The 19923-nt window shown below is 33.3% G+C and overlaps 26 non-coding genes across 26 annotated transcripts; all 26 read right to left on the bottom strand.

The window, feature by feature from the left end:
• Nucleotides 1–130: 130 nt before the first annotated feature.
• TRNAW-CCA (transfer RNA tryptophan (anticodon CCA)) lies at nucleotides 131–202 on the bottom strand. Its single transcript has one exon. It is a non-coding gene; the product is annotated as a tRNA-Trp (tRNA).
• Nucleotides 203–778: 576 nt separating this feature from the next.
• Nucleotides 779–850, bottom strand: TRNAW-CCA (transfer RNA tryptophan (anticodon CCA)). The gene has a single exon. It is a non-coding gene; the product is annotated as a tRNA-Trp (tRNA).
• Nucleotides 851–1423: 573 nt separating this feature from the next.
• Nucleotides 1424–1495, bottom strand: TRNAW-CCA (transfer RNA tryptophan (anticodon CCA)). The gene has a single exon. It is a non-coding gene; the product is annotated as a tRNA-Trp (tRNA).
• Nucleotides 1496–2061: 566 nt separating this feature from the next.
• TRNAW-CCA (transfer RNA tryptophan (anticodon CCA)) lies at nucleotides 2062–2133 on the bottom strand. Its single transcript has one exon. It is a non-coding gene; the product is annotated as a tRNA-Trp (tRNA).
• Nucleotides 2134–2707: 574 nt separating this feature from the next.
• Nucleotides 2708–2779, bottom strand: TRNAW-CCA (transfer RNA tryptophan (anticodon CCA)). Its single transcript has one exon. It is a non-coding gene; the product is annotated as a tRNA-Trp (tRNA).
• A 576-nt stretch (nucleotides 2780–3355) lies between these two features.
• Nucleotides 3356–3427, bottom strand: TRNAW-CCA (transfer RNA tryptophan (anticodon CCA)). The gene has a single exon. It is a non-coding gene; the product is annotated as a tRNA-Trp (tRNA).
• Nucleotides 3428–4000: 573 nt separating this feature from the next.
• TRNAW-CCA (transfer RNA tryptophan (anticodon CCA)) lies at nucleotides 4001–4072 on the bottom strand. The gene has a single exon. It is a non-coding gene; the product is annotated as a tRNA-Trp (tRNA).
• Nucleotides 4073–5931: 1859 nt separating this feature from the next.
• On the bottom strand, nucleotides 5932–6003 carry TRNAW-CCA (transfer RNA tryptophan (anticodon CCA)). Its single transcript has one exon. It is a non-coding gene; the product is annotated as a tRNA-Trp (tRNA).
• Nucleotides 6004–6578: 575 nt separating this feature from the next.
• On the bottom strand, nucleotides 6579–6650 carry TRNAW-CCA (transfer RNA tryptophan (anticodon CCA)). Its single transcript has one exon. It is a non-coding gene; the product is annotated as a tRNA-Trp (tRNA).
• Nucleotides 6651–7223: 573 nt separating this feature from the next.
• TRNAW-CCA (transfer RNA tryptophan (anticodon CCA)) lies at nucleotides 7224–7295 on the bottom strand. Its single transcript has one exon. It is a non-coding gene; the product is annotated as a tRNA-Trp (tRNA).
• Nucleotides 7296–8506: 1211 nt separating this feature from the next.
• TRNAW-CCA (transfer RNA tryptophan (anticodon CCA)) lies at nucleotides 8507–8578 on the bottom strand. Its single transcript has one exon. It is a non-coding gene; the product is annotated as a tRNA-Trp (tRNA).
• Nucleotides 8579–9153: 575 nt separating this feature from the next.
• On the bottom strand, nucleotides 9154–9225 carry TRNAW-CCA (transfer RNA tryptophan (anticodon CCA)). The gene has a single exon. It is a non-coding gene; the product is annotated as a tRNA-Trp (tRNA).
• A 574-nt stretch (nucleotides 9226–9799) lies between these two features.
• On the bottom strand, nucleotides 9800–9871 carry TRNAW-CCA (transfer RNA tryptophan (anticodon CCA)). The gene has a single exon. It is a non-coding gene; the product is annotated as a tRNA-Trp (tRNA).
• Nucleotides 9872–11083: 1212 nt separating this feature from the next.
• Nucleotides 11084–11155, bottom strand: TRNAW-CCA (transfer RNA tryptophan (anticodon CCA)). Its single transcript has one exon. It is a non-coding gene; the product is annotated as a tRNA-Trp (tRNA).
• A 575-nt stretch (nucleotides 11156–11730) lies between these two features.
• On the bottom strand, nucleotides 11731–11802 carry TRNAW-CCA (transfer RNA tryptophan (anticodon CCA)). The gene has a single exon. It is a non-coding gene; the product is annotated as a tRNA-Trp (tRNA).
• Nucleotides 11803–12378: 576 nt separating this feature from the next.
• TRNAW-CCA (transfer RNA tryptophan (anticodon CCA)) lies at nucleotides 12379–12450 on the bottom strand. The gene has a single exon. It is a non-coding gene; the product is annotated as a tRNA-Trp (tRNA).
• Nucleotides 12451–13023: 573 nt separating this feature from the next.
• On the bottom strand, nucleotides 13024–13095 carry TRNAW-CCA (transfer RNA tryptophan (anticodon CCA)). Its single transcript has one exon. It is a non-coding gene; the product is annotated as a tRNA-Trp (tRNA).
• Nucleotides 13096–13661: 566 nt separating this feature from the next.
• Nucleotides 13662–13733, bottom strand: TRNAW-CCA (transfer RNA tryptophan (anticodon CCA)). Its single transcript has one exon. It is a non-coding gene; the product is annotated as a tRNA-Trp (tRNA).
• Nucleotides 13734–14307: 574 nt separating this feature from the next.
• Nucleotides 14308–14379, bottom strand: TRNAW-CCA (transfer RNA tryptophan (anticodon CCA)). The gene has a single exon. It is a non-coding gene; the product is annotated as a tRNA-Trp (tRNA).
• A 576-nt stretch (nucleotides 14380–14955) lies between these two features.
• On the bottom strand, nucleotides 14956–15027 carry TRNAW-CCA (transfer RNA tryptophan (anticodon CCA)). The gene has a single exon. It is a non-coding gene; the product is annotated as a tRNA-Trp (tRNA).
• A 573-nt stretch (nucleotides 15028–15600) lies between these two features.
• TRNAW-CCA (transfer RNA tryptophan (anticodon CCA)) lies at nucleotides 15601–15672 on the bottom strand. The gene has a single exon. It is a non-coding gene; the product is annotated as a tRNA-Trp (tRNA).
• A 575-nt stretch (nucleotides 15673–16247) lies between these two features.
• Nucleotides 16248–16319, bottom strand: TRNAW-CCA (transfer RNA tryptophan (anticodon CCA)). The gene has a single exon. It is a non-coding gene; the product is annotated as a tRNA-Trp (tRNA).
• Nucleotides 16320–16893: 574 nt separating this feature from the next.
• On the bottom strand, nucleotides 16894–16965 carry TRNAW-CCA (transfer RNA tryptophan (anticodon CCA)). The gene has a single exon. It is a non-coding gene; the product is annotated as a tRNA-Trp (tRNA).
• A 1213-nt stretch (nucleotides 16966–18178) lies between these two features.
• On the bottom strand, nucleotides 18179–18250 carry TRNAW-CCA (transfer RNA tryptophan (anticodon CCA)). Its single transcript has one exon. It is a non-coding gene; the product is annotated as a tRNA-Trp (tRNA).
• A 575-nt stretch (nucleotides 18251–18825) lies between these two features.
• Nucleotides 18826–18897, bottom strand: TRNAW-CCA (transfer RNA tryptophan (anticodon CCA)). Its single transcript has one exon. It is a non-coding gene; the product is annotated as a tRNA-Trp (tRNA).
• Nucleotides 18898–19472: 575 nt separating this feature from the next.
• TRNAW-CCA (transfer RNA tryptophan (anticodon CCA)) lies at nucleotides 19473–19544 on the bottom strand. The gene has a single exon. It is a non-coding gene; the product is annotated as a tRNA-Trp (tRNA).
• Between the last annotated feature and the right edge of the window lie 379 nt (nucleotides 19545–19923).

The raw sequence follows: 19923 nt of genomic DNA, 5'->3' as shown, positions 1-19923 counted from the left end.
TATGAAACTGTGCAGGTGATATAGTTATACCTGTGAGCAAATATCACATTACAGAAGGTGGATGACAGACTTGGCAATTTGATTCTTTTATGGTGTTTCATATGGTAAATTTCATCTTCAAAATGGTAATTGACCCCGACGTGATTTGAACACGCAACCTTCTGATCTGGAGTGAGACGCGCTACCGTTGCGCCACGAGATCATTTATAAGCAATGGTTTGTTTACTGATTGCGGTGCTTTAGACGATAAATATACTTTCTGTAAAAACTGAATCAAGAATTTGGTTATTGATAAGCAAACAAGCCCACATCTTTGCTTCCATAACCAAAGAATATGACTGTTTGTCTTTCCTTAAATGTAAAGTCATTATTCTTAGCAAAATAAGTAAGCTGAAAGGAAAAATTGATCAAAAAAAATCAAATTACTTCTAAATGTCTTACAAAATAAAGTAATTGTTGGTGTTAGCACTTATGTAAAATTTTGAAGTTGTAAGTGACCGGAATTGAAATGATGCAATATGAAACAAAACTTAATCATAAAGAAACCAAGAGTACAGAGTATGCTTCAATGTCAAGATATGGTGATGTCCAATTAACTGGGTATTTTTTGTATAAGTAATATGAGAAATGAGCAGAATGGGCATTTATTATGAAACTGTGCAGGTGATATAGTTATACCTGTGAGCAAATATCACATTACAGAAGGTGGATGACAGACTTGGCAATTTGTTTCTTTTATGGTGTTTCATTTGGTAAATTTCATCTTCAAAATGGTAATTGACCCCGACGTGATTTGAACACGCAACCTTCTGATCTGGAGTCAGACGCGCTACCGTTGCGCCACGAGGTCATTTATGAGCAATGGTTTGTTTACTGATTGCGGTGCTTTAGACGATAAATATACTTTCTGTAAAAACTGAATCAAGAATTTGGTTATTGATAAGCAAACAAGCCCACATCTTTGCTTCCATAACCAAAGAATATGACTGTTTGTCTTTCCTTAAATGTAGTCATTATTCTTAGCAAAATAAGTAAGCTGAAAGGAAAAATTGATCAAAAAAATCAAATTACTTCTAAATGTCTTACAAAATAAAGTAATTGTTGGTGTTAGCACTTATGTAAAATTTTGAAGATGTAAGTTACCGGAATTGAAATGATGCAATATGAAACAAAACTTAATCATAAAGAAACCAAGAGTACAGAGTATGCTTCAATGTCAAGATATGGTGATGTCCAATTAACTGGGTATTTTTTGTATAAGTAATATGAGAAATGAGCAGAATGGGCATTTATTATGAAACTGTGCAGGTGATATAGTTATAACTGTGAGCAAATATCACATTACAGAAGGTGGATGACAGACTTGGCAATTTGTTTCTTTTATGGTGTTTCATTTGGTAAATTTCATCTTCAAAATGGTAATTGACCCCGACGTGATTTGAACACGCAACCTTCTGATCTGGAGTCAGACGCGCTACCGTTGCGCCACGAGGTCATTTATGAGCAATGGTTTGTTTACTGATTGCGGTGCTTTAGACGATAAATATACTTTCTGTAAAAACTGAATCAAGAATTTGGTTATTGATAAGCAAACAAGCCCACATCTTTGCTTCCATAACCAAAGAATATGACTGTTTGTCTTTCCTTAAATGTAAAGTCATTATTCTTAGCAAAATAAGTAAGCTGAAAGGAAAAATTGATCAAAAAAATCAAATTACTTCTAAATGTCTTACAAAATAAAGTAATTGTTGGTGTTAGCACTTATGTAAAATTTTGAAGATGTAAGTTACCGGAATTGAAATGATGCAATATGAAACAAAACTTAATCATAAAGAAACCAAGAGTACAGAGTATGCTTCAATGTCAAGATATGGTGATGTCCAATTAACTGGGTATTTTTTGTATAAGTATTATGAGAAATGAGCATTTATTATGAAACTGTGCAGGTGATATAGTTATCCCTGTGAGCAAATATCACATTACAGAAGGTGGATGACAGACTTGGCAATTTGTTTCTTTTATGGTGTTTCATTTGGTAAATTTCATCTTCAAAATGGTAATTGACCCCGACGTGATTTGAACACGCAACCTTCTGATCTGGAGTCAGACGCGCTACCGTTGCGCCACGAGGTCATTTATGAGCAATGGTTTGTTTACTGATTGCGGTGCTTTAGACGATAAATATACTTTCTGTAAAAACTGAATCAAGAATTTGGTTATTGATAAGCAAACAAGCCCACATCTTTGCTTCCATAACCAAAGAATATGACTGTTTGTCTTTTCCTTAAATGTAGTCATTATTCTTAGCAAAATAAGTAAGCTGAAAGGAAAAATTTATCCAAAAAATCAAATTACTTCTAAATGTCTTACAAAATAAAGTAATTGTTGGTTTTAGCACTTATGTAAAATTTTGAAGTTGTAAGTGACCGGAATTGAAATGATGCAATATGAAACAAAACTTAATCATAAAGAAACCAAGAGTACAGAGTATGCTTCAATGTCAAGATATGGTGATGTCCAATTAACTGGGTATTTTTTGTATAAGTAATATGAGAAATGAGCAGAATGGGCATTTATTATGAAACTGTGCAGGTGATATAGTTATACCTGTGAGCAAATATCACATTACATAAGGTGGATGACAGACTTGGCAATTTGTTTCTTTTATGGTGTTTCACTTGGTAAATTTCATCTTCAAAATGGTAATTGACCCCGACGTGATTTGAACACGCAACCTTCTGATCTGGAGTCAGACGCGCTACCGTTGCGCCACGAGGTCATTTATGAGCAATGGTTTGTTTACTGATTGCGGTGCTTTAGACGATAAATATACTTTCTGTAAAAACTGAATCAAGAATTTGGTTATTGATAAGCAAACAAGCCCACATCTTTGCTTCCATAACCAAAGAATATGACTGTTTGTCTTTCCTTAAATGTAGAGTCATTATTCTTAGCAAAATAAGTAAGCTGAAAGGAAAAATTGATCAAAAAAAATCAAATTACTTCTAAATGTCTTACAAAATAAAGTAATTGTTGGTGTTAGCACTTATGTAAAATTTTGAAGTTGTAAGTGACCGGAATTGAAATGATGCAATATGAAACAAAACTTAATCATAAAGAAACCAAGAGTACAGAGTATGCTTCAATGTCAAGATATGGTGATGTCCAATTAACTGGGTATTTTTTGTATAAGTAATATGAGAAATGAGCAGAATGGGCATTTATTATGAAACTGTGCAGGTGATATAGTTATCCCTGTGAGCAAATATCACATTACAGAAGGTGGATGAAAGACTTGGCAATTTGTTTCTTTTATGGTGTTTCATTTGGTAAATTTCATCTTCAAAGTAGTAATTGACCCTGACGTGATTTGAACACGCAACCTTCTGATCTGGAGTGAGACGCGCTACCGTTGCGCCACGAGGTCATTTATGAGCAATGGTATGTTTACTGATTGCGGTGCTTTAGACGATAAATATACTTTCTGTAAAAACTGAATCAAGAATTTGGTTATTGATAAGCAAACAAGCCCACATCTTTGCTTCCATAACCAAAGAATATGACTGTTTGTCTTTCCTTAAATGTAGTCATTATTCTTAGCAAAATAAGTAAGCTGAAAGGAAAAATTGATCAAAAAAAACAAATTACTTCTAAATGTCTTACAAAATAAAGTAATTGTTGGTGTTAGCACTTATGTAAAATTTTGAAGATGTAAGTTACCGGAATTGAAATGATGCAATATGAAACAAAACTTAATCATAAAGAAACCAAGAGTACAGAGTATGCTTCAATGTCAAGATATGGTGATGTCCAATTAACTGGGTATTTTTTGTATAAGTAATATGAGAAATGAGCAGAATGGGCATTTATTATGAAACTGTGCAGGTGATATAGTTATAACTGTGAGCAAATATCACATTACAGAAGGTGGATGACAGACTTGGCAATTTGTTTCTTTTATGGTGTTTCATTTGGTAAATTTCATCTTCAAAATGGTAATTGACCCCGACGTGATTTGAACATGCAACCTTCTGATCTGGAGTCAGACGCGCTACCGTTGCGCCACGAGGTCATTTATGAGCAATGGTTTGTTTACTGATTGCGGTGCTTTAGACGATAAATATACTTTCTGTAAAAACTGAATCAAGAATTTGGTTATTGATAAGCAAACAAGCCCACATCTTTGCTTCCATAACCAAAGAATACGACTGTTTGTCTTTCCTTAAATGTAAAGTCATTATTCTTAGCAAAATAAGTAAGCTGAAAGGAAAAATTGATCAAAAAAATCAAATTACTTCTAAATGTCTTACAAAATAAAGTAATTGTTGGTGTTAGCACTTATGTAAAATTTTGAAGATGTAAGTTACCGGAATTGAAATGATGCAATATGAAACAAAACTTAATCATAAAGAAACCAAGAGTACAGAGTATGCTTCAATGTCAAGATATGGTGATGTCCAATTAACTGGGTATTTTTTGTATAAGTATTATGAGAAATGAGCAGAATGGGCATTTATTATGAAACTGTGCAGGTGATATAGTTATCCCTGTGAGCAAATATCACATTACAGAAGGTGGATGACAGACTTGGCAATTTGTTTCTTTTATGGTGTTTCATTTGGTAAATTTCATCTTCAAAATGGTAATTGACCCGACGTGATTTGAACACGCAACCTTCTGATCTGGAGTGAGACGCGCTACCGTTGCGCCACGAGATCATTTATAAGCAATGGTTTGTTTACTGATTGCGGTGCTTTAGACGATAAATATACTTTCTGTAAAAACTGAATCAAGAATTTGGTTATTGATAAGCAAACAAGCCCACATCTTTGCTTCCATAACCAAAGAATATGACTGTTTGTCTTTCCTTAAATGTAAAGTCATTATTCTTAGCAAAATAAGTAAGCTGAAAGGAAAAATTGATCAAAAAAAATCAAATTACTTCTAAATGTCTTACAAAATAAAGTAATTGTTGGTGTTAGCACTTATGTAAAATTTTGAAGTTGTAAGTGACCGGAATTGAAATGATGCAATATGAAACAAAACTTAATCATAAAGAAACCAAGAGTACAGAGTATGCTTCAATGTCAAGATATGGTGATGTCCAATTAACTGGGTATTTTTTGTATAAGTAATATGAGAAATGAGCATTTATTATGAAACTGTGCAGGTGATATAGTTATCTCTGTGAGCAAATATCACATTACAGAAGGTGGATGACAGACTTGGCAATTTGTTTCTTTTATGGTGTTTCATTTGGTAAATTTCATCTTCAAAGTAGTAATTGACCCTGACGTGATTTGAACACGCAACCTTCTGAGCTGGAGTGAGACGCGCTACCGTTGCGCAACGAGGTCATTTATGAGCAATGGTTTGTTTACTGATTGCGGTGCTTTAGACGATAAATATACTTTCTGTAAAAACTGAATCAAGAATTTGGTTATTGATAAGCAAACAAGCCCACATCTTTGCTTCCATAACCAAAGAATATGACTGTTTGTCTTTTCCTTAAATGTAGTCATTATTCTTAGCAAAATAAGTAAGCTGAAAGGAAAAATTTATCAAAAAAATCAAATTACTTCTAAATGTCTTACAAAATAAAGTAATTGTTGGTGTTAGCACTTATGTAACATTTTGAAGTTGTAAGTGACCGGAATTGAAATGATGCAATATGAAACAAAACTTATTCATAAAGAAACCAAGAGTACAGAGTATGCTTCAATGTCAAGATATGGTGATGTCCAATTAACTGTGTATTTTTTGTATAAGTAATATGAGAAATGAGCAGAATGGGCATTTATTATGAAACTGTGCAGGTGATATAGTTATACCTGTGAGCAAATATCACATTACAGAAGGTGGATGACAGACTTGGCAATTTGTTTCTTTTATGGTGTTTCATTTGGTAAATTTCATCTTCAAAATGGTAATTGACCCCGACGTGATTTGAACACGCAACCTTCTGATCTGGAGTCAGACGCGCTACCGTTGCGCCACGAGGTCATTTATGAGCAATGGTTTGTTTACTGATTGCGGTGCTTTAGACGATAAATATACTTTCTGTAAAAACTGAATCAAGAATTTGGTTATTGATAAGCAAACAAGCCCACATCTTTGCTTCCATAACCAAAGAATATGACTGTTTGTCTTTCCTTAAATGTAAAGTCATTATTCTTAGCAAAATAAGTAAGCTGAAAGGAAAAATTGATCAAAAAAATCAAATTACTTCTAAATGTCTTACAAAATAAAGTAATTGTTGGTGTTAGCACTTATGTAAAATTTTGAAGTTGTAAGTGACCGGAATTGAAATGATGCAATATGAAACAAAACTTAATCATAAAGAAACCAAGAGTACAGAGTATGCTTCAATGTCAAGATATGGTGATGTCCAATTAACTGGGTATTTTTTGTATAAGTAATATGAGAAATGAGCAGAATGGGCATTTATTATGAAACTGTGCAGGTGATATAGTTATACCTGTGAGCAAATATCACATTACAGAAGGTGGATGACAGACTTGGCAATTTGTTTCTTTTATGGTGTTTCATTTGGTAAATTTCATCTTCAAAATGGTAATTGACCCCGACGTGATTTGAACACGCAACCTTCTGATCTGGAGTCAGACGCGCTACCGTTGCGCCACGAGGTCATTTATGAGCAATGGTTTGTTTACTGATTGCGGTGCTTTAGACGATAAATATACTTTCTGTAAAAACTGAATCAAGAATTTGGTTATTGATAAGCAAACAAGCCCACATCTTTGCTTCCATAACCAAAGAATATGACTGTTTGTCTTTCCTTAAATGTAGTCATTATTCTTAGCAAAATAAGTAAGCTGAAAGGAAAAATTGATCAAAAAAATCAAATTACTTCTAAATGTCTTACAAAATAAAGTAATTGTTGGTGTTAGCACTTATGTAAAATTTTGAAGATGTAAGTTACCGGAATTGAAATGATGCAATATGAAACAAAACTTAATCATAAAGAAACCAAGAGTACAGAGTATGCTTCAATGTCAAGATATGGTGATGTCCAATTAACTGGGTATTTTTTGTATAAGTAATATGAGAAATGAGCAGAATGGGCATTTATTATGAAACTGTGCAGGTGATATAGTTATAACTGTGAGCAAATATCACATTACAGAAGGTGGATGACAGACTTGGCAATTTGTTTCTTTTATGGTGTTTCATTTGGTAAATTTCATCTTCAAAATGGTAATTGACCCCGACGTGATTTGAACACGCAACCTTCTGATCTGGAGTCAGACGCGCTACCGTTGCGCCACGAGGTCATTTATGAGCAATGGTTTGTTTACTGATTGCGGTGCTTTAGACGATAAATATACTTTCTGTAAAAACTGAATCAAGAATTTGGTTATTGATAAGCAAACAAGCCCACATCTTTGCTTCCATAACCAAAGAATATGACTGTTTGTCTTTCCTTAAATGTAAAGTCATTATTCTTAGCAAAATAAGTAAGCTGAAAGGAAAAATTGATCAAAAAAATCAAATTACTTCTAAATGTCTTACAAAATAAAGTAATTGTTGGTGTTAGCACTTATGTAAAATTTTGAAGATGTAAGTTACCGGAATTGAAATGATGCAATATGAAACAAAACTTAATCATAAAGAAACCAAGAGTACAGAGTATGCTTCAATGTCAAGATATGGTGATGTCCAATTAACTGGGTATTTTTTGTATAAGTATTATGAGAAATGAGCATTTATTATGAAACTGTGCAGGTGATATAGTTATACCTGTGAGCAAATATCACATTACAGAAGGTGGATGACAGACTTGGCAATTTGTTTCTTTTATGGTGTTTCATTTGGTAAATTTCATCTTCAAAGTAGTAATTGACCCTGACGTGATTTGAACACACAACCTTCTGATTTGGAGTGAGACGCGCTACTGTTGCGCCACGAGGTCATTTATGAGCAATGGTATGTTTACTGATTGCGGTGCTTTAGACGATAAATATACTTTCTGTAAAAACTGAATCAAGAATTTGGTTATTGATAAGCAAACAAGCCCACATCTTTGCTTCCATAACCAAAGAATATGACTGTTTGTCTTTCCTTAAATGTAGTCATTATTCTTAGCAAAATAAGTAAGCTGAAAGGAAAAATTGATCAAAAAAAACAAATTACTTCTAAATGTCTTACAAAATAAAGTAATTGTTGGTGTTAGCACTTATGTAAAATTTTGAAGATGTAAGTTACCGGAATTGAAATGATGCAATATGAAACAAAACTTAATCATAAAGAAACCAAGAGTACAGAGTATGCTTCAATGTCAAGATATGGTGATGTCCAATTAACTGGGTATTTTTTGTATAAGTAATATGAGAAATGAGCAGAATGGGCATTTATTATGAAACTGTGCAGGTGATATAGTTATAACTGTGAGCAAATATCACATTACAGAAGGTGGATGACAGACTTGGCAATTTGTTTCTTTTATGGTGTTTCATTTGGTAAATTTCATCTTCAAAATGGTAATTGACCCCGACGTGATTTGAACATGCAACCTTCTGATCTGGAGTCAGACGCGCTACCGTTGCGCCACGAGGTCATTTATGAGCAATGGTTTGTTTACTGATTGCGGTGCTTTAGACGATAAATATACTTTCTGTAAAAACTGAATCAAGAATTTGGTTATTGATAAGCAAACAAGCCCACATCTTTGCTTCCATAACCAAAGAATACGACTGTTTGTCTTTCCTTAAATGTAAAGTCATTATTCTTAGCAAAATAAGTAAGCTGAAAGGAAAAATTGATCAAAAAAATCAAATTACTTCTAAATGTCTTACAAAATAAAGTAATTGTTGGTGTTAGCACTTATGTAAAATTTTGAAGATGTAAGTTACCGGAATTGAAATGATGCAATATGAAACAAAACTTAATCATAAAGAAACCAAGAGTACAGAGTATGCTTCAATGTCAAGATATGGTGATGTCCAATTAACTGGGTATTTTTTGTATAAGTATTATGAGAAATGAGCAGAATGGGCATTTATTATGAAACTGTGCAGGTGATATAGTTATCCCTGTGAGCAAATATCACATTACAGAAGGTGGATGACAGACTTGGCAATTTGTTTCTTTTATGGTGTTTCATTTGGTAAATTTCATCTTCAAAATGGTAATTGACCCCGACGTGATTTGAACACGCAACCTTCTGATCTGGAGTCAGACGCGCTACCGTTGCGCCACGAGGTCATTTATGAGCAATGGTTTGTTTACTGATTGCGGTGCTTTAGACGATAAATATACTTTCTGTAAAAACTGAATCAAGAATTTGGTTATTGTTAAGCAAACAAGCCCACATCTTTGCTTCCATAACCAAAGAATATGACTGTTTGTCTTTTCCTTAAATGTAGTCATTATTCTTAGCAAAATAAGTAAGCTGAAAGGAAAAATTTATCAAAAAAATCAAATTACTTCTAAATGTCTTACAAAATAAAGTAATTGTTGGTGTTAGCACTTATGTAACATTTTGAAGTTGTAAGTGACCGGAATTGAAATGATGCAATATGAAACAAAACTTATTCATAAAGAAACCAAGAGTACAGAGTATGCTTCAATGTCAAGATATGGTGATGTCCAATTAACTGTGTATTTTTTGTATAAGTAATATGAGAAATGAGCAGAATGGGCATTTATTATGAAACTGTGCAGGTGATATAGTTATACCTGTGAGCAAATATCACATTACAGAAGGTGGATGACAGACTTGGCAATTTGTTTCTTTTATGGTGTTTCATTTGGTAAATTTCATCTTCAAAATGGTAATTGACCCCGACGTGATTTGAACACGCAACCTTCTGATCTGGAGTCAGACGCGCTACCGTTGCGCCACGAGGTCATTTATGAGCAATGGTTTGTTTACTGATTGCGGTGCTTTAGACGATAAATATACTTTCTGTAAAAACTGAATCAAGAATTTGGTTATTGATAAGCAAACAAGCCCACATCTTTGCTTCCATAACCAAAGAATATGACTGTTTGTCTTTCCTTAAATGTAAAGTCATTATTCTTAGCAAAATAAGTAAGCTGAAAGGAAAAATTGATCTAAAAAATCAAACTACTTCTAAATGTCTTACAAAATAAAGTAATTGTTGGTGTTAGCACTTATGTAAAATTTTGAAGATGTAAGTTACCGGAATTGAAATGATGCAATATGAAACAAAACTTAATCATAAAGAACCCAAGAGTACAGAGTATGCTTCAATGTCAAGATATGGTGATGTCAAATTAACTGGGTATTTTTTGTATAAGTAATATGAGAAATGAGCATTTATTATGAAACTGTGCAGGTGATATAGTTATCTCTGTGAGCAAATATCACATTACAGAAGGTGGATGACAGACTTGGCAATTTGTTTCTTTTATGGTGTTTCATTTGGTAAATTTCATCTTCAAAGTAGTAATTGACCCTGACGTGATTTGAACACGCAACCTTCTGAGCTGGAGTGAGACGCGCTACCGTTGCGCCACGAGGTCATTTATGAGCAATGGTTTGTTTACTGATTGCGGTGCTTTAGACGATAAATATACTTTCTGTAAAAACTGAATCAAGAATTTGGTTATTGATAAGCAAACAAGCCCACATCTTTGCTTCAATAACCAAAGAATATGACTGTTTGTCTTTTCCTTAAATGTAGTCATTATTCTTAGCAAAATAAGTAAGCTGAAAGGAAAAATTGATCAAAAAAATCAAATTACTTCTAAATGTCTTACAAAATAAAGTAATTGTTGGTGTTAGCACTTATGTAACATTTTGAAGTTGTAAGTGACCGGAATTGAAATGATGCAATATGAAACAAAACTTATTCATAAAGAAACCAAGAGTACAGAGTATGCTTCAATGTCAAGATATGGTGATGTCCAATTAACTGTGTATTTTTTGTATAAGTAATATGAGAAATGAGCAGAATGGGCATTTATTATGAAACTGTGCAGGTGATATAGTTATACCTGTGAGCAAATATCACATTACAGAAGGTGGATGACAGACTTGGCAATTTGTTTCTTTTATGGTGTTTCATTTGGTAAATTTCATCTTCAAAATGGTAATTGACCCCGACGTGACTTGAACACGCAACCTTCTGATCTGGAGTCAGACGCGCTACCGTTGCGCCACGAGGTCATTTATGAGCAATGGTTTGTTTACTGATTGCGGTGCTTTAGACGATAAATATACTTTCTGTAAAAACTGAATCAAGAATTTGGTTATTGATAAGCAAACAAGCCCACATCTTTGCTTCCATAACCAAAGAATATGACTGTTTGTCTTTCCTTAAATGTAAAGTCATTATTCTTAGCAAAATAAGTAAGCTGAAAGGAAAAATTGATCAAAAAAATCAAATTACTTCTAAATGTCTTACAAAATAAAGTAATTGTTGGTGTTAGCACTTATGTAAAATTTTGAAGTTGTAAGTGACCGGAATTGAAATGATGCTATATGAAACAAAACTTAATCATAAAGAAACCAAGAGTACAGAGTATGCTTCAATGTCAAGATATGGTGATGTCCAATTAACTGGGTATTTTTTGTATAAGTAATATGAGAAATGAGCAGAATGGGCATTTATTATGAAACTGTGCAGGTGATATAGTTATACCTGTGAGCAAATATCACATTACAGAAGGTGGATGACAGACTTGGCAATTTGATTCTTTTATGGTGTTTCATATGGTAAATTTCATCTTCAAAATGGTAATTGACCCCGACGTGATTTGAACACGCAACCTTCTGATCTGGAGTGAGACGCGCTACCGTTGCGCCACGAGATCATTTATAAGCAATGGTTTGTTTACTGATTGCGGTGCTTTAGACGATAAATATACTTTCTGTAAAAACTGAATCAAGAATTTGGTTATTGATAAGCAAACAAGCCCACATCTTTGCTTCCATAACCAAAGAATATGACTGTTTGTCTTTCCTTAAATGTAAAGTCATTATTCTTAGCAAAATAAGTAAGCTGAAAGGAAAAATTGATCAAAAAAAATCAAATTACTTCTAAATGTCTTACAAAATAAAGTAATTGTTGGTGTTAGCACTTATGTAAAATTTTGAAGTTGTAAGTGACCGGAATTGAAATGATGCAATATGAAACAAAACTTAATCATAAAGAAACCAAGAGTACAGAGTATGCTTCAATGTCAAGATATGGTGATGTCCAATTAACTGGGTATTTTTTGTATAAGTAATATGAGAAATGAGCAGAATGGGCATTTATTATGAAACTGTGCAGGTGATATAGTTATACCTGTGAGCAAATATCACATTACAGAAGGTGGATGACAGACTTGGCAATTTGTTTCTTTTATGGTGTTTCATTTGGTAAATTTCATCTTCAAAATGGTAATTGACCCCGACGTGATTTGAACACGCAACCTTCTGATCTGGAGTCAGACGCGCTACCGTTGCGCCACGAGGTCATTTATGAGCAATGGTTTGTTTACTGATTGCGGTGCTTTAGACGATAAATATACTTTCTGTAAAAACTGAATCAAGAATTTGGTTATTGATAAGCAAACAAGCCCACATCTTTGCTTCCATAACCAAAGAATATGACTGTTTGTCTTTCCTTAAATGTAGTCATTATTCTTAGCAAAATAAGTAAGCTGAAAGGAAAAATTGATCAAAAAAATCAAATTACTTCTAAATGTCTTACAAAATAAAGTAATTGTTGGTGTTAGCACTTATGTAAAATTTTGAAGATGTAAGTTACCGGAATTGAAATGATGCAATATGAAACAAAACTTAATCATAAAGAAACCAAGAGTACAGAGTATGCTTCAATGTCAAGATATGGTGATGTCCAATTAACTGGGTATTTTTTGTATAAGTAATATGAGAAATGAGCAGAATGGGCATTTATTATGAAACTGTGCAGGTGATATAGTTATAACTGTGAGCAAATATCACATTACAGAAGGTGGATGACAGACTTGGCAATTTGTTTCTTTTATGGTGTTTCATTTGGTAAATTTCATCTTCAAAATGGTAATTGACCCCGACGTGATTTGAACACGCAACCTTCTGATCTGGAGTCAGACGCGCTACCGTTGCGCCACGAGGTCATTTATGAGCAATGGTTTGTTTACTGATTGCGGTGCTTTAGACGATAAATATACTTTCTGTAAAAACTGAATCAAGAATTTGGTTATTGATAAGCAAACAAGCCCACATCTTTGCTTCCATAACCAAAGAATATGACTGTTTGTCTTTCCTTAAATGTAAAGTCATTATTCTTAGCAAAATAAGTAAGCTGAAAGGAAAAATTGATCAAAAAAATCAAATTACTTCTAAATGTCTTACAAAATAAAGTAATTGTTGGTGTTAGCACTTATGTAAAATTTTGAAGATGTAAGTTACCGGAATTGAAATGATGCAATATGAAACAAAACTTAATCATAAAGAAACCAAGAGTACAGAGTATGCTTCAATGTCAAGATATGGTGATGTCCAATTAACTGGGTATTTTTTGTATAAGTATTATGAGAAATGAGCATTTATTATGAAACTGTGCAGGTGATATAGTTATCCCTGTGAGCAAATATCACATTACAGAAGGTGGATGACAGACTTGGCAATTTGTTTCTTTTATGGTGTTTCATTTGGTAAATTTCATCTTCAAAATGGTAATTGACACCGACGTGATTTGAACACGCAACCTTCTGATCTGGAGTCAGACGCGCTACCGTTGCGCCACGAGGTCATTTATGAGCAATGGTTTGTTTACTGATTGCGGTGCTTTAGACGATAAATATACTTTCTGTAAAAACTGAATCAAGAATTTGGTTATTGATAAGCAAACAAGCCCACATCTTTGCTTCCATAACCAAAGAATATGACTGTTTGTCTTTTCCTTAAATGTAGTCATTATTCTTAGCAAAATAAGTAAGCTGAAAGGAAAAATTTATCCAAAAAATCAAATTACTTCTAAATGTCTTACAAAATAAAGTAATTGTTGGTTTTAGCACTTATGTAAAATTTTGAAGTTGTAAGTGACCGGAATTGAAATGATGCAATATGAAACAAAACTTAATCATAAAGAAACCAAGAGTACAGAGTATGCTTCAATGTCAAGATATGGTGATGTCCAATTAACTGGGTATTTTTTGTATAAGTAATATGAGAAATGAGCAGAATGGGCATTTATTATGAAACTGTGCAGGTGATATAGTTATACCTGTGAGCAAATATCACATTACATAAGGTGGATGACAGACTTGGCAATTTGTTTCTTTTATGGTGTTTCACTTGGTAAATTTCATCTTCAAAATGGTAATTGACCCCGACATGATTTGAACACGCAACCTTCTGATCTGGAGTCAGACGCGCTACCGTTGCGCCACGAGGTCATTTATGAGCAATGATTTGTTTACTGATTGCGGTGCTTTAGACGATAAATATACTTTCTGTAAAAACTGAATCAAGAATTTGGTTATTGATAAGCAAACAAGCCCACATCTTTGCTTCCATAACCAAAGAATATGACTGTTTGTCTTTCCTTAAATGTAGAGTCATTATTCTTAGCAAAATAAGTAAGCTGAAAGGAAAAATTGATCAAAAAAAATCAAATTACTTCTAAATGTCTTACAAAATAAAGTAATTGTTGGTGTTAGCACTTATGTAAAATTTTGAAGTTGTAAGTGACCGGAATTGAAATGATGCAATATGAAACAAAACTTAATCATAAAGAAACCAAGAGTACAGAGTATGCTTCAATGTCAAGATATGGTGATGTCCAATTAACTGGGTATTTTTTGTATAAGTAATATGAGAAATGAGCAGAATGGGCATTTATTATGAAACTGTGCAGGTGATATAGTTATCCCTGTGAGCAAATATCACATTACAGAAGGTGGATGAAAGACTTGGCAATTTGTTTCTTTTATGGTGTTTCATTTGGTAAATTTCATCTTCAAAGTAGTAATTGACCCCGACGTGATTTGAACACGCAACCTTCTGATCTGGAGTGAGACGCGCTACCGTTGCGCCACGAGGTCATTTATGAGCAATGGTATGTTTACTGATTGCGGTGCTTTAGACGATAAATATACTTTCTGTAAAAACTGAATCAAGAATTTGGTTATTGATAAGCAAACAAGCCCACATCTTTGCTTCCATAACCAAAGAATATGACTGTTTGTCTTTCCTTAAATGTAGTCATTATTCTTAGCAAAATAAGTAAGCTGAAAGGAAAAATTGATCAAAAAAAACAAATTACTTCTAAATGTCTTACAAAATAAAGTAATTGTTGGTGTTAGCACTTATGTAAAATTTTGAAGATGTAAGTTACCGGAATTGAAATGATGCAATATGAAACAAAACTTAATCATAAAGAAACCAAGAGTACAGAGTATGCTTCAATGTCAAGATATGGTGATGTCCAATTAACTGGGTATTTTTTGTATAAGTAATATGAGAAATGAGCAGAATGGGCATTTATTATGAAACTGTGCAGGTGATATAGTTATAACTGTGAGCAAATATCACATTACAGAAGGTGGATGACAGACTTGGCAATTTGTTTCTTTTATGGTGTTTCATTTGGTAAATTTCATCTTCAAAATGGTAATTGACCCCGACGTGATTTGAACATGCAACCTTCTGATCTGGAGTCAGACGCGCTACCGTTGCGCCACGAGGTCATTTATGAGCAATGGTTTGTTTACTGATTGCGGTGCTTTAGACGATAAATATACTTTCTGTAAAAACTGAATCAAGAATTTGGTTATTGATAAGCAAACAAGCCCACATCTTTGCTTCCATAACCAAAGAATACGACTGTTTGTCTTTCCTTAAATGTAAAGTCATTATTCTTAGCAAAATAAGTAAGCTGAAAGGAAAAATTGATCAAAAAAATCAAATTACTTCTAAATGTCTTACAAAATAAAGTAATTGTTGGTGTTAGCACTTATGTAAAATTTTGAAGATGTAAGTTACCGGAATTGAAATGATGCAATATGAAACAAAACTTAATCATAAAGAAACCAAGAGTACAGAGTATGCTTCAATGTCAAGATATGGTGATGTCCAATTAACTGGGTATTTTTTGTATAAGTATTATGAGAAATTAGCAGAATGGGCATTTATTATGAAACTGTGCAGGTGATATAGTTATCCCTGTGAGCAAATATCACATTACAGAAGGTGGATGACAGACTTGGCAATTTGTTTCTTTTATGGTGTTTCATTTGGTAAATTTCATCTTCAAAATGGTAATTGACCCCGACGTGATTTGAACACGCAACCTTCTGATCTGGAGTCAGACGCGCTACCGTTGCGCCACGAGGTCATTTATGAGCAATGGTTTGTTTACTGATTGCGGTGCTTTAGACGATAAATATACTTTCTGTAAAAACCGAATCAAGAATTTGGTTATTGATAAGCAAACAAGCCCACATCTTTGCTTCCATAACCAAAGAATATGACTGTTTGTCTTTTCCTTAAATGTAGTCATTATTCTTAGCAAAATAAGTAAGCTGAAAGGAAAAATGTATCAAAAAAATCAAATAACTTCTAAATGTCTTACAAAATAAAGTAATTGTTGGTGTTAGCACTTATGTAAAATTTTGAAGTTGTAAGTGACCGGAATTGAAATGATGCAATATGAAACAAAACTTAATCATAAAGAAACCAAGAGTACAGAGTATGCTTCAATGTCAAGATATGGTGATGTCCAATTAACTGGGTATTTTTTGTATAAGTAATATGAGAAATGAGCAGAATGGGCATTTATTATGAAACTGTGCAGGTGATATAGTTATACCTGTGAGCAAATATCACATTACAGAAGGTGGATGACAGACTTGGCAATTTGATTCTTTTATGGTGTTTCATATGGTAAATTTCATCTTCAAAATGGTAATTGACCCCGACGTGATTTGAACACGCAACCTTCTGATCTGGAGTGAGACGCGCTACCGTTGCGCCACGAGATCATTTATAAGCAATGGTTTGTTTACTGATTGCGGTGCTTTAGACGATAAATATACTTTCTGTAAAAACTGAATCAAGAATTTGGTTATTGATAAGCAAACAAGCCCACATCTTTGCTTCCATAACCAAAGAATATGACTGTTTGTCTTTCCTTAAATGTAAAGTCATTATTCTTAGCAAAATAAGTAAGCTGAAAGGAAAAATTGATCAAAAAAAATCAAATTACTTCTAAATGTCTTACAAAATAAAGTAATTGTTGGTGTTAGCACTTATGTAAAATTTTGAAGTTGTAAGTGACCGGAATTGAAATGATGCAATATGAAACAAAACTTAATCATAAAGAAACCAAGAGTACAGAGTATGCTTCAATGTCAAGATATGGTGATGTCCAATTAACTGGGTATTTTTTGTATAAGTAATATGAGAAATGAGCATTTATTATGAAACTGTGCAGGTGATATAGTTATCTCTGTGAGCAAATATCACATTACAGAAGGTGGATGACAGACTTGGCAATTTGTTTCTTTTATGGTGTTTCATTTGGTAAATTTCATCTTCAAAGTAGTAATTGACCCTGACGTGATTTGAACACGCAACCTTCTGAGCTGGAGTGAGACGCGCTACCGTTGCGCCACGAGGTCATTTATGAGCAATGGTTTGTTTACTGATTGCGGTGCTTTAGACGATAAATATACTTTCTGTAAAAACTGAATCAAGAATTTGGTTATTGATAAGCAAACAAGCCCACATCTTTGCTTCCATAACCAAAGAATATGACTGTTTGTCTTTTCCTTAAATGTAGTCATTATTCTTAGCAAAATAAGTAAGCTGAAAGGAAAAATTTATCAAAAATATCAAATTACTTCTAAATGTCTTACAAAATAACGTAATTGTTGGTGTTAGCACTTATGTAACATTTTGAAGTTGTAAGTGACCGGAATTGAAATGATGCAATATGAAACAAAACTTATTCATAAAGAAACCAAGAGTACAGAGTATGCTTCAATGTCAAGATATGGTGATGTCCAATTAACTGTGTATTTTTTGTATAAGTAATATGAGAAATGAGCAGAATGGGCATTTATTATGAAACTGTGCAGGTGATATAGTTATACCTGTGAGCAAATATCACATTACAGAAGGTGGATGACAGACTTGGCAATTTGTTTCTTTTATGGTGTTTCATTTGGTAAATTTCATCTTCAAAATGGTAATTGACCCCGACGTGATTTGAACACGCAACCTTCTGATCTGGAGTCAGACGTGCTACCGTTGCGCCACGAGGTCATTTATGAGCAATGGTTTGTTTACTGATTGCGGTGCTTTAGACGATAAATATACTTTCTGTAAAAACTGAATCAAGAATTTGGTTATTGATAAGCAAACAAGCCCACATCTTTGCTTCCATAACCAAAGAATATGACTGTTTGTCTTTCCTTAAATGTAAAGTCATTATTCTTAGCAAAATAAGTAAGCTGAAAGGAAAAATTGATCAAAAAAATCAAATTACTTCTAAATGTCTTACAAAATAAAGTAATTGTTGGTGTTAGCACTTATGTAAAATTTTGAAGTTGTAAGTGACCGGAATTGAAATGATGCAATATGAAACAAAACTTAATCATAAAGAAACCAAGAGTACAGAGTATGCTTCAATGTCAAGATATGGTGATGTCCAATTAACTGGGTATTTTTTGTATAAGTAATATGAGAAATGAGCAGAATGGGCATTTATTATGAAACTGTGCAGGTGATATAGTTATACCTGTGAGCAAATATCACATTACAGAAGGTGGATGACAGACTTGGCAATTTGATTCTTTTATGGTGTTTCATATGGTAAATTTCATCTTCAAAATGGTAATTGACCCCGACGTGATTTGAACACGCAACCTTCTGATCTGGAGTGAGACGCGCTACCGTTGCGCCACGAGATCATTTATAAGCAATGGTTTGTTTACTGATTGCGGTGCTTTATACGATAAATATACTTTCTGTAAAAACTGAATCAAGAATTTGGTTATTGATAAGCAAACAAGCCCACATCTTTGCTTCCATAACCAAAGAATATGACTGTTTGTCTTTCCTTAAATGTAGAGTCATTATTCTTAGCAAAATAAGTAAGCTGAAAGGAAAAATTGATCAAAAAAATCAAATTACTTCTAAATGTCTTACAAAATAAAGTAATTGTTGGTGTTAGCACTTATGTAAAATTTTGAAGTTGTAAGTGACCGGAATTGAAATGATGCAATATGAAACAAAACTTAATCATAAAGAAACCAAGAGTACAGAGTATGCTTCAATGTCAAGATATGGTGATGTCCAATTAACTGGGTATTTTTTGTATAAGTAATATGAGAAATGAGCAGAATGGGCATTTATTATGAAACTGCGCAGGTGATATAGTTATCCCTGTGAGCAAATATCACATTACAGAAGGTGGATGACAGACTTGGCAATTTGTTTCTTTTATGGTGTTTCATTTGGTAAATTTCATCTTCAAAATAGTAATTGACCCCGACGTGATTTGAACACGCAACCTTCTGATCTGGAGTCAGACGCGCTACCGTTGCGCCACGAGGTCATTTATGAGCAATGGTTTGTTTACTGATTGCGGTGCTTTAGACGATAAATATACTTTCTGTAAAAACTGAATCAAGAATTTGGTTATTGATAAGCAAACAAGCCCACATCTTTGCTTCCATAACCAAAGAATATGACTGTTTGTCTTTCCTTAAATGTAGTCATTATTCTTAGCAAAATAAGTAAGCTGAAAGGAAAAATTGATCAAAAAAATCAAATTACTTCTAAATGTCTTACAAAATAAAGTAATTGTTGGTGTTAGCACTTATGTAAAATTTTGAAGATGTAAGTTACCGGAATTGAAATGATGCAATATGAAACAAAACTTAATCATAAAGAAACCAAGAGTACAGAGTATGCTTCAATGTCAAGATATGGTG

The sequence above is a fragment of the Pseudophryne corroboree genome, chromosome 6, assembly GCF_028390025.1.
Source record: "Pseudophryne corroboree isolate aPseCor3 chromosome 6, aPseCor3.hap2, whole genome shotgun sequence".
Taxonomy (NCBI): Eukaryota; Metazoa; Chordata; class Amphibia; order Anura; family Myobatrachidae; genus Pseudophryne; species Pseudophryne corroboree.
The sequence above is the reverse complement of the archived record's forward strand: the minus strand, read 5'-3'. Positions and strand labels throughout refer to the sequence as shown.